Here is an 11,196-nt window from a genome sequence, read left to right as displayed (position 1 = left end):
GTATGCACTCTGTTAGGAGATTTACAAAAGACTGTTAAGTCTACCTTGTTAAAGGATTTACAAAAACTGATTCACCTGTTAGAATGAAACAGTGGATCTGATTACAACTGATTGCTGATAAGATCCGCTATGCTCTGATTCACCTTGATGTGATAGATAAAACTTTTCTGCTCCAAAACTTGACCTTGCTGAATACCTTCACAACTCAGTACACATACTTTCGCACGCATGTATTTCTTTCACACTTTCACATTTTCATTCATTACCATTGCATTTGAATAATATAATACATTGCATATATATACCATCCAAATAAACAATACATGCAAGGTCGGCCAAAACAACAAGTGCAAATCTCTATACAAAGTCGGCCTAAGGTAAAAACTCGAGTTCACTAAACTGACTCGGTGTCCTTCTGATACTCGGCGTCCACTGCGTTACTCAGAATCGTCATGCACTCGGTAGAAGTGAAGGCACGGTCTATACTAAACACTTCGAGTAGTTCTGAACTCGGTAACCACTGGAGACTCGGTAGAAGAGATGTCACTCGGTGAACACTTCTATCTGAACTGTAGCTTGGTGATCAAAAGAAACACTCGATAGAACCTTGTGACTCGGTGATAGTTAGTTTCCTTGATAACCGTCTGAGCTCGATAAAATTAATTTCCTTGATAACCTCAGGAGCTCGGTTCTCATGAAGTTCTCGGTCAATACTAAGTACATCTTCACTCGGTCAAAACTGATTCCTTTCTTTACCTCGAACACTCGGTAAACACTGGCTGCTTTGTTCACCTCGATCACTCGGTAAACACTGACTTCTTTGTTCACCTCGATCACTCGGTAAACACTGAGAACTAGGTAAAGCTTGGCTTACAAAGGAATGTCCGGTGAGAGCTCGGTAAGTATTCAGAATCCAATAAGTGTTGTAACTAATGACAAAAATGTATCATAATGCCAACAATCTCCCCCTTTGGCATTAGTGACAAAAACACTTATGAGACAAAATTTATCTGACATGCTGATGACTGATTCTGAATATACATAGCTTCATTATATACAACTCCCCCATAGAATGTACATACAGTATTTACATGAGCTGTATATCTCTTCCTTTGTACAATTTTTTCGAAAACACTTATTCCCCCATAGTATACATATCCAACAATAGTCTCCCCCTTTTTGAAAATAATGCCAAAGAATAAAAGAATATATATACTTATATAGAAACACCAAAATGAGAGATGAACTCTGAATGTACCTGAAGAATAAGCTGGAGAGTCTTATCCCAATTCTCTTGCAAAATTTTGTAGGTGGAAAGAGCTACTTGAACTTCATCCGAAAGTTCAATCACATGGTCTGCAATGGAGAAGTTATTATCATGGATTAATGTCTTTGAATGTGCAATGTGCTTCTGCATTGAATCCATGATGGGAAGGATCATGTTTTGGATATCTATCAATGTAGATCGGATCCTTGCCTCTTCTCTCAACAGCTCTGCTTGCTTCTCTGACAAAAATTTGATCCTGAGGTGATGAGATGAGCTTGAACTGGGGTCAAGCTTCAAGTTCTGTGTGCTCACCTTTAGATCCTCATCAATTTTATTTAGTTTCTCTCTTATTCCCTTAGTGTACTCGGTAACATCACAAAGCTTAGCAAAAAGAGATGTTACATTATTAAAAGAATTTTCCATATCTGCCAAAACTGAGGTTAATGCAACCTAATTTATTGCAATGTTCTGGGCAATGTGCCCCAACACCTTATTATCAAATTTCTTTGCTGCACGCTCAATCAGCTTTTCTTGTCCGGAGGCATCTTCATTGAATTTATTAACTGCCTCTTCCAATTGAATCAAAATGTGTTGAGAAGTATCAACATCAACACCTATAGCCTCAGTAATTATGTTCCGGGCATCCTCAATTATCCTGTATTCCTTATCCCTTTCCGATCTTAACTGCATCTGAGTAGCCTTTTTCTCAATAAGTTGACTAGCATACCTCATTTCTTCAATGGTAGCATTATCAAAGTCAATCTTTGGAATTACTATCTTTGTGTCCAAGTCAATGTCTTCAGGAATTTCCTTTCCAATGATCATAAGTCTTAATGGTTTCTTTTGTTTGACTTCTAAGATGACTGGTTTGACCTTTGGAATAGAAACAACAGTAGAGAAAAAAGGACTAGCAGTAAAAACTAGGATGCTTGAGGGTTGAGTGCCAATAGGAGTATGTACAGGATCAAAAATTTGAGTACTGGCCAAAAATGGTGATACACTCGGTAATATAGTATCTAAGCTCACTGTGCCTGAAGTAGATGGCGACAAAATTGTAGAACAAATTGGAGTAGTCAAAATTGGAGAACTCACAGCAATACCAACTAATGATGATGGAGTCGAGGAGGCCAACTCGGTAGATGAAGAGGGGTGCAGCTCGGTAGACGAAGTGGTAGTCACTTCCACTGATGATACCTAGAGCTGAGATATGGCAGGTGTAGATGGTAAATCTGGTGTAGATGAACCTGCTGAAGCTGACTCCAACCTTGATGATGTCACAAGTTTAGCTGGGGAGTGAGGAAGGGATGCAATAACTATTGCTGCAATTTTTATCGGATCATCCTCCTTATCTTCCTCTTCAGCTTCTTCCTCTTTGTCTTCCATCATTACATGCAACTCTCCTGGTGTAACTATGATGGATGGAGCGCTATCTGATTCATCACTGTTGTTGTTGCTGTCATCATCCTTTATTTCTACTGGGTCTACACTGGGCTTATGTAGATGATAGATGTTTTTCCACATGTTTGTAGCATCATTTACAACATGCTCTATATCTTTGATCAAAATCAAACAAGTGTGGAATCTGATCATCATTTTACCTTCATAGGTTTTCAATTCAGATTTTACCTTTGCTCCAGTGAGACTAGGCCAAAGATTCTTCAGGGATTTCTCATATATATCTTTTACCGTCTTGGTGGCTAACTCCCATCTTGACTGTACTCTCTCCAGTAGTTCTTTAGAGATATGAGGAGCAATCTGGTCCGGGGAGTATTTCCATTTTCCCATTTTGTTAAGTACCAGTTCCTCAATCTGCATTTTCTCTGCATCAGTCCTTGTCTCAAATTTCAATGCCTTGAAATTTGTGATGCCAGCTCCTTCTTCCAATGATTTGAGCCTTTTCTCGAATGTAGGTGTAGGCTTGACCAATATAGGTTCTTGAATACCTTTTCTTGTCCTCCGAGTAAATACTGTTGTAGGCTGCTTCTTGGGCTTGGTAATGATTACCTTGCCTTTCTTCTTTGCCGGTTGCTCTTTTTCTGATTCTTCTTCTCCTTCTTCTTCTTCTTCTTCTTCACTTTCTTTATCTTCACCTTTTCCCTCGGTGAGCATAAGAGGACCCATTGCAATTTTCAGTTTGGCCACTTTCCTCTTACCTTTGTTGATGGCCTGTGGAATTTTGATTTCCAGTTCAATTCTGGCCTTTGCTTCATCATAAGTACCAAAAATCCTTTGCCTTGGGTCTACTGGCTCATTTACCAGTGCTTCAATGATATCCCTTGTTTCATCAATATTTACCTCATATGGAAGAGGTTTCACCCATGCAACTCGGGGTCTAACTGCTTGTATGTACACCTTGTCACAGTCAACCATAAAACATATATCATCTTTATATTCTTCAACAAGCCTAGGAGGAATTCTGAATCGGTTATTCATCCTCTCCTTAAAGTCTTCAAAATAGTTATCCATGATACTATCAAAATTTTCTCCCATCTCTGCTATAAACTCTTTAATCTGATACAAAATTGGGACATCTTTTCTCCATTCTACGGTTCCCTTTGATGGAAAGAATTTTTGTACATAAAATAGTAAACATATTAACAGAGATCCAAATTTATAGGGGTTATTCTTCGATGTCCTTATACTGTCCATGTTCTTGTTTAACTGCTTCAACATTACTTCTGATAGATCAAACTCAAGATTCTTCTTTACAATTTTCAGGGCCAAATCTATAGCTTCACACGGTACACTATTTAACCTGCTGGAACTATATAACTTATATGCAATAATATGTATGCCAAATCTTAGTTCCGGATCTGTTACAGTGTTAACCTTCAAACCTCTACCATCCCACTCGGCTAGGGTTTGCCTCTGTAACTCATCCCGTCCTAGGGTTTTGGTGGTTTTGGCTTTGCTGAGCATCGGGAGACCCGTGATTTTGTGAATCATCTTCTTGGTTATCAAAATGGGTTGTTCCAACCACAACTGACCATTATGCACTCGACTCAAGATATACCTAATCCATTTGGTTTGGAAGTTTCTAGGCATATGCGCAATGTGAGTCAAACCTTTAGTTTCCAAATGCTTGTGCTAGATTTTGAGAGAACCATTTACACATAACTCCGCTAGGGCATTATCCATGTCCAATGTCCCTATTTCTTGAATAGCACACTTAAAATGAGTGCGAATGTCATTCACGAGGAGTACCTTGGGTGGAATCTGTGATTGAGCTCCATTGGGATCGAGCGATTCAGCAATGGCAGGAACGAGCTTGAACATAGGTGCCTTCCATTCCATTCCCTTCACAAGCATTTCGGAACCCTTCTTCGCCTTGCTGCTGCTGGTGCTTGCGGATGCCATTGCTGCTCGGTGAGTGAGAAGGTTTCGTAAGAATACTTCGCTGGAAAATCTCTTCAAATCACTTGAACTCGCTTGAAAGCCCTTTTTTTTGTGTAAATCTCGAATTCGCGGTGAAAAATGAGGTCAAAATCTGCCCTTTTGATGAAAAATTTGCCATTAATGTTCAGTACGGAGGTAGCTGCGATCGACAGACTTTCATCCACTAGCTCAGCTTAAACTTCGCAACTCGGTGACCAAAAGAAAATAGGTTAAACTGACCTTAACTCGGTAAGAGAAGAACCAACCATGCTCGGTAAGTGCAACTTGGTGAAAGAAGCCTTATTGCACCCGACTGAGCTCGGTAAGGTCATGTACCGACCATGATCCTGATGTATCTGAAATACTGATTTGATCATATTTTCATTCTAGGACTGCTTAGGATATTGCTTTGTAGATACAGTCCTGGTCTTATCCTGATGAGTCTTAATTGGAAATGGTAGAGTCACTCACTTCTTGAGTGACCATTCCATCTCTTGAATTATCTGGCTCGGTAGACTTAGGAATCCATTGCTGCTTCATTTGCTTCCGAATATTGTCTACTTTGATTTTCTTCTCATCCTCGACTTTCTTTATGTTCATGTATTTTTTAGATATATGACCAAGTTCTGTACATGTATAACATCTTATAGTGGTATCCCTTTTTCTTAGGTGATGCTTTGTACAGTTTATGCCAGTATGACCATATTCTCCACAATAATGACATCTGCATCAAGTGTTGTAGTCCCAACCAAATATTTCTTTGACAAGTTGTTCAGCTAGATTAAATGATTTGGATTTGCATTGTGATGCCTTATGACCTTGCTTTTGGCATTTGTGACATTTACCTTCAAATTTCGGTTTCTCTTTGCATTCATTGGCTTTGTGTCCATGCTGATTGCAATTGTAGCACTTTCCATTAAATTTGCCTTTTCCATTGCTCCAAAACCTGTTAGATGTATGACCTAACTTACCACAGTGGCTGCAAGTAGGTCTTTGATTCTTTTGAGTACCCTGTTTGGAGGATTCACCTTCTTCCTTGTATCCAAGGCCTGCTTTACCATTTTGTTTATGAAAGTTTTCTTCATTTTGCACATTCAATTGATCCATGTCCTTTTGAGATTTTACCATTCTCTCATTGACTTGTTTTTTAGAGATTAGATCACTTTGTAAGCTTGCATTGATTTGCCTTTCAGTAATTAAGTCATTTCTCAAATTCTCATTCTCAGATCTTAGATTCATAATTTCTTCATTTGCATTAGATAATTGAGTTACAAGATTTTCAAGCTGAGAGGATTGATTATTCCTTACCTCTAAGTCTTCAGCTGCCTTGTTCCTTTGCTCCAAGATTTCACATAGCCTGATGGACTGGATTTCTTATTCCCTTTTAAGCTTTCTTACTTCTTCCTGCAGAGATCCATTCTTTTCCAAAAGTTCTTTGATTGCTTTGTCAGCTTCATCTGAACTACTTGATGGTGAGAGATCTTCAATCTTTTCTTCAACATACTGATGGTCATTCATTTGCCTTGCAAGTTCTTTTCTTCTTTTCAAGGATTGTGAAAGATGCTCTTTTGCTTCATTGAGTTGAGCCATGGCCATTTTCAGATCTAGCTTTTCATTCTCAATAGTTTTGTCAAGTCTGAATATCTCCATTGTCCTTGATCTTTGCTCAAGCTGTGAAACTTTTATCTTGAGAACCTTATTGCTCTGATACCAATTGTTGAAAATATTCAAGATATGACAAGTTACTAAGAGGGGAGGGGTGAATCAGTAACTTTTAATATTTCAAACAATAAAATTGCATACTGATATATTCACCATTCATCCAAGTAACCTATTGTAAGCTTGAAACAAAATCATTTGCAACACTTGAACACACAGATCTGGTGACCCAGAAACCTTTCAAATAGAAAGTAAAACTAGGGTGGGGATGAAACCCACAAAGCTTCATTACTGCAGTATGAAGTTGGCCGGTTAAGGCTTACAATGACCACTTCTGGTGATCTGCCCTGTTAGGAGCACAAAGGGTCGCTAGATCCACCTTGTTAGAGGATTTACAAACATACAATAAAGTATGCACTCTATTAGGAGATTTACAAAAGACTGTTAAGTCTACCTTGTTAAAGGATTTACAAAAACTGATTCACCTGTTAGAATGAAATAGTGGATCTGATTACAACTGATTGCTGATAAGATCTGCTATGCTCTGATTCACCTTGATGTGATAGATAAAACTTTTTTGCTCCAAAACTTGACCTTGCTGAATACCTTCACAACTCAGCACACATACTTTCGCACGCATGTATTTCTTTCACACTTTCACATTTTCATTCATTACCATTGCATTTGAATAATACAATACATTGCATATATATACCATCCAAATAAACAATACATGCAAGGTCGGCCAAAATAACAAGTGCAAATCTCTATACAAAGTTGGCCCAAGGTAAAAACTCGGGTTCACTGAACTGACTCGGTGTCCTTCTGATACTCGGTGTCCACTGCGTTACTCGGCATCGTCATGCACTCGGTAGAAGTGAAGACATGGTCCATACTAAACACTTCGAGTAGTTCTGAACTCGGTAACCACTGGAGACTCGGTAGAAGAGATGTCACTCGGTGAACACTTCTATCTGAACTGTAGCTCGGTGATCAAAGGAAACACTCGATAGAACCTTGTGACTTGGTGATAGTTAGTTTCCTTGATAACCATCTGAGCTCGGTAAAATAAATTTCCTTGATAACCTCAGGAGCTCGGTTATCATGAAGTTCTTGGTCAATACTAAGTACATCTTCACTCGGTCAAAACTGATTCCTTTCTTTACCTCGAACACTCGGTAAACACTGGCTTCTTTGTTCACCTCGATCACTCGGTAAACACTGACTTCTTTGTTCACCTCGATCACTCGGTAAACACTGAGAACTAGGTAAAGCTTGGCTTACAAAGGAATGTCCGGTGAGAGCTCAGTAAGTATTCAGAATCCAATAAGTGTTGTAACTAATGACAAAAATGTATCATAATGCCAACATATCTAAGTCTTTTCAAAATTCCTTTTAAAATTGCTAAGTCAATTGATAAAATTCAAAGAAATTTCCTATGGACTGGCTCTGAGGAAAAAAGGAGAATGTATCTAATTGCTTGGGATCAAGTATGTAAACCCCGCAGTGAAGGCAGACTGCGAATTCAAAAAATCAAAAGTTTGAATAAAGCACTTTTAGCCAAATAGGGATGGAGAGTTTACCATGACAACAAAGAGTGGAGTACCATTTGGAAACATAAGTATCTCTTCAATGCTATTTCCCTTCCTGATTACCTCGACTCTTCTGATGTTATTCACTCTTCCTCCATATGGGGAGCTATTTAGGGGACCAAGAAAACTTTAGGAAAAGGTTGTTCTTGGAAAGTTGGTAATGGGCTAAAAGTGAAATTTTGGGAGGATCCCTGGCTTATGGACCATCCCTTGATCAAATATTTTCATGACAAAGCCTTAATTGATCGATGCAAGCAGAGATTTGGCCTTCTTGTTAGTCATTACTGGCAGAATGACTCATGGGTGTATTTAACTAATGTTGATCAAGGCTTCAATAATATTCAATTATCCCTAAATGCTATCTCTCTTTACCCTTATCTTGAGGATGAGATTATCTGGAATGCTGATCCTAGTGGGCAATTTAAAGTCGCTTCTATGTTTGCTTCTCAGGATAAAAGTAATCAACCTCTCTGGTCACAAGTTTGGATTAAGGGTCTCATACCCAAAATTAACATTTTCTTTTGGACTCTTCTCCAAAACAAAATTTTGACCCTTGACAACTTGCAAAAAAAAGGTATAAATTTGGTAAATAGGTGTTCTTTATGTAGAAAGGGACTTGAAGATAGAGATCATATATTTTTGAGGTGCTCTTTTACCCAGGAATTCTGCACTGAGATTTTGAATTTTTGGGGTATGACATGGGTCCATCAAAACAATTTGGATCTTTCTTTCAAGAGTTGGAGATGCCCCTCAAAGGATCCTGATGATCAATTTCTTTGGAAACTAACCCTCCCCACCTTTGGTGGGGCATATAGAAAGAAAGAAATAACAAGATATTCAAAAATAAAGATCTTCCAAGATGGGTGCTTGGTCAGAATATCATCAGATCCTTCAAGGAGAATTTTAAGTCCCAGAGGGAGCCTACTCAAACCTTCCAACTTGATTACCCTTTAAGATCTCAAGGATCTAAGTTGAAAATTGATAATCCTAGATCGATCATAAAATGGCTTGTTCCTCGTAATGAATAGATCAAAGGGAACTTTGATGGAGCTGCTAAGGGTAACTCGAGAAGAGCAGGATGTGGAGGTCTTCTTAGAGATCATGTGGGAAATGTTATTGATGCTATTGCTATCCCTATTGGTCACTCCAATAGCCATATTGCTGAAGCTACTGCTTCCCTTTATACCACTATTTTAGCTGTTGAATTGGGGTATTCCAAATTATGGTTGGAAGGTGATTTTTCTGAATATTATTAATATCCTTAATAATAAAAATTCTATCTCATGGTCTATAGAGGCTACAGTTATGAAAATCAAAACCTTATTTCAAATTTTTGAAAAAGTGGTCATTTCCCATACTTATAAAGAAGCCAAAGGGTTCGTTGATTGGATAGAAAATTATGCAATTCAAAGAGGGAAAAATATGAGGTGCCTTGATGAATTAATCAAGCATGTTGATCTTAAAGCGATTATTAATTATGATGTTATTCATTCCAAAGTGGGAAATATTTGCTTGGATTAGAAATTTAATGATTTTCAGGAGTGGCATTACGACTATTAAATTACCATCCCCAAGGAGGTACATTCATGTGAAGGTTATATGTTCTCTGCATGTATCATCAAAAAGGTGACCTCGACATCGTGTCACAAAAAACTAGTGTCATTTCAACCTCTCTGCTATCAGTATTTGGGTGTCTCTAGTTTTTTGTTCACTTTGTAATATGGGGGGTGAATCGAGGAAGTAGGAGACCAAAAAAAGTGACAATTGGAAGGCTAGGTAGGACATTTGGAAGATTCTCCAGAAAGGGAAGGTGATCAGCTACCTGGAGCAGTTGCATAGATTCAAATCCCATGTCACCACCGCCTTCTTCAAAAACTGGGTGGACAACAAAGTTAATTTACATGAAATTTGTGTAAAGCTTACTGAGGAATTCATTGCCGAGGTCACTGGTCTCCCCATGAAAGGTATCAAATTCTCGAAGCATACCAGTATTTCCAATGCGGCCTACAAAAAATTTTCAAAGAGGGATGAAGAGGAGATGCAATTGGAGAAAAATGGAGACTTCTTTGATGTGCAATAGATTAAAGGTATTTGGCGTGATGTAACTGGTTGTATTCGTGATTATTTTTATCTTTGATGAAAGGAATAAAAAGGTGCACAAATTCTACTTTGTCTTTCTTAACCATTTCAGGTACAAGGACATAATTTCCTTCCCTTTCTATTTGCAGTTTTCTTTGCTCCAAAGTTTGAATGCCCATAGAAAGAAACAGTCTCGACCCATCTCACATGAAGGTCTAATTTTTCTCATTGAGGGTTTTTGTAAAAATAAATCCATTGATTCGTCTCCTTCCACTAGTAAGCATAAGAATCTTAAACCCTTAAAAGGTAAAACTGATGAGAATGTTAAAGACAAAGTTAAGGCTAAACTGAAACCCTCCAACTCTCGAAGAAAAATTGTGGAAGAGGATACAAAGGTGGAGAGTACTGAAGGCTCAGATAAGGATGTCCCTAAGGAAGAGGAAGGGACGGATGCTGGAGAGTTTAGCTCTAACCTGGATGGTTATCCAGATACGAAAGACAAAAAGGAGGAAGGGAGAGAGGAATATACTACCGAGGATAACTCGGAACAAAGTAAGTCTTATAATGAGGGTACTCATATTGTGTCTGGGGGAGGTGATAAAGAGAAAGAAAATTTAATCGATGATCCAACCATTTTAAGTAAGAAGGAAAACATGGGGATAGCTTCCACTCCTGTAAAGGAGACTGAGGGACAAGATAAGGAGGTCCCGAGTCAACATGTCCCTGTGGAGTCTGCTGAGGAGGAGTCGTTGGATGGGGAGGTACAAATTGATAAAGTTGGCCCCTTCCCACACACCACTGCTGATGACACGGGTGACTCCTCGGAGAGGGAAACCAAACTTTCCTTCCTACACTCTGCCAAACAAAAAGTTGACTCTTTCCTTCAAGTCGACTCCTGGATATATAATGAAATAATGGGGCTGAAGAAGAAAGTGTAAACCTTGCAACATAACCAAGAGGCTAACTGGGCTATTATTCAACACATGGAGGTGCAAATGGGAGATATACCAAAAAAACTTCAGCATTACAAGCAGAATATTAGAATGCTTATCAAGGAAAGTGGAACAAAAATGGAGGAGGTAACTTCAAGCATCTGTGTTGCTACGGTGACATTGGGTAAAAGAGCAAATAAAGGAACCATATCTTCGGAGGGCCCTAGCAAGAGGACAAGATAGAGTTTGAGGAAGAAAGCTTTGATTGTTGCTGCTTCTTCATCTGCTAACT

The sequence above is a fragment of the Cupressus sempervirens genome, chromosome 2 (genome assembly GCF_028749045.1).
Source record: "Cupressus sempervirens isolate cs-2001-9-10 chromosome 2, ASM2874904v1, whole genome shotgun sequence".
Classification (NCBI taxonomy): Eukaryota; Viridiplantae; Streptophyta; class Pinopsida; order Cupressales; family Cupressaceae; genus Cupressus; species Cupressus sempervirens.
This window is presented reverse-complemented; position numbering follows the sequence as displayed.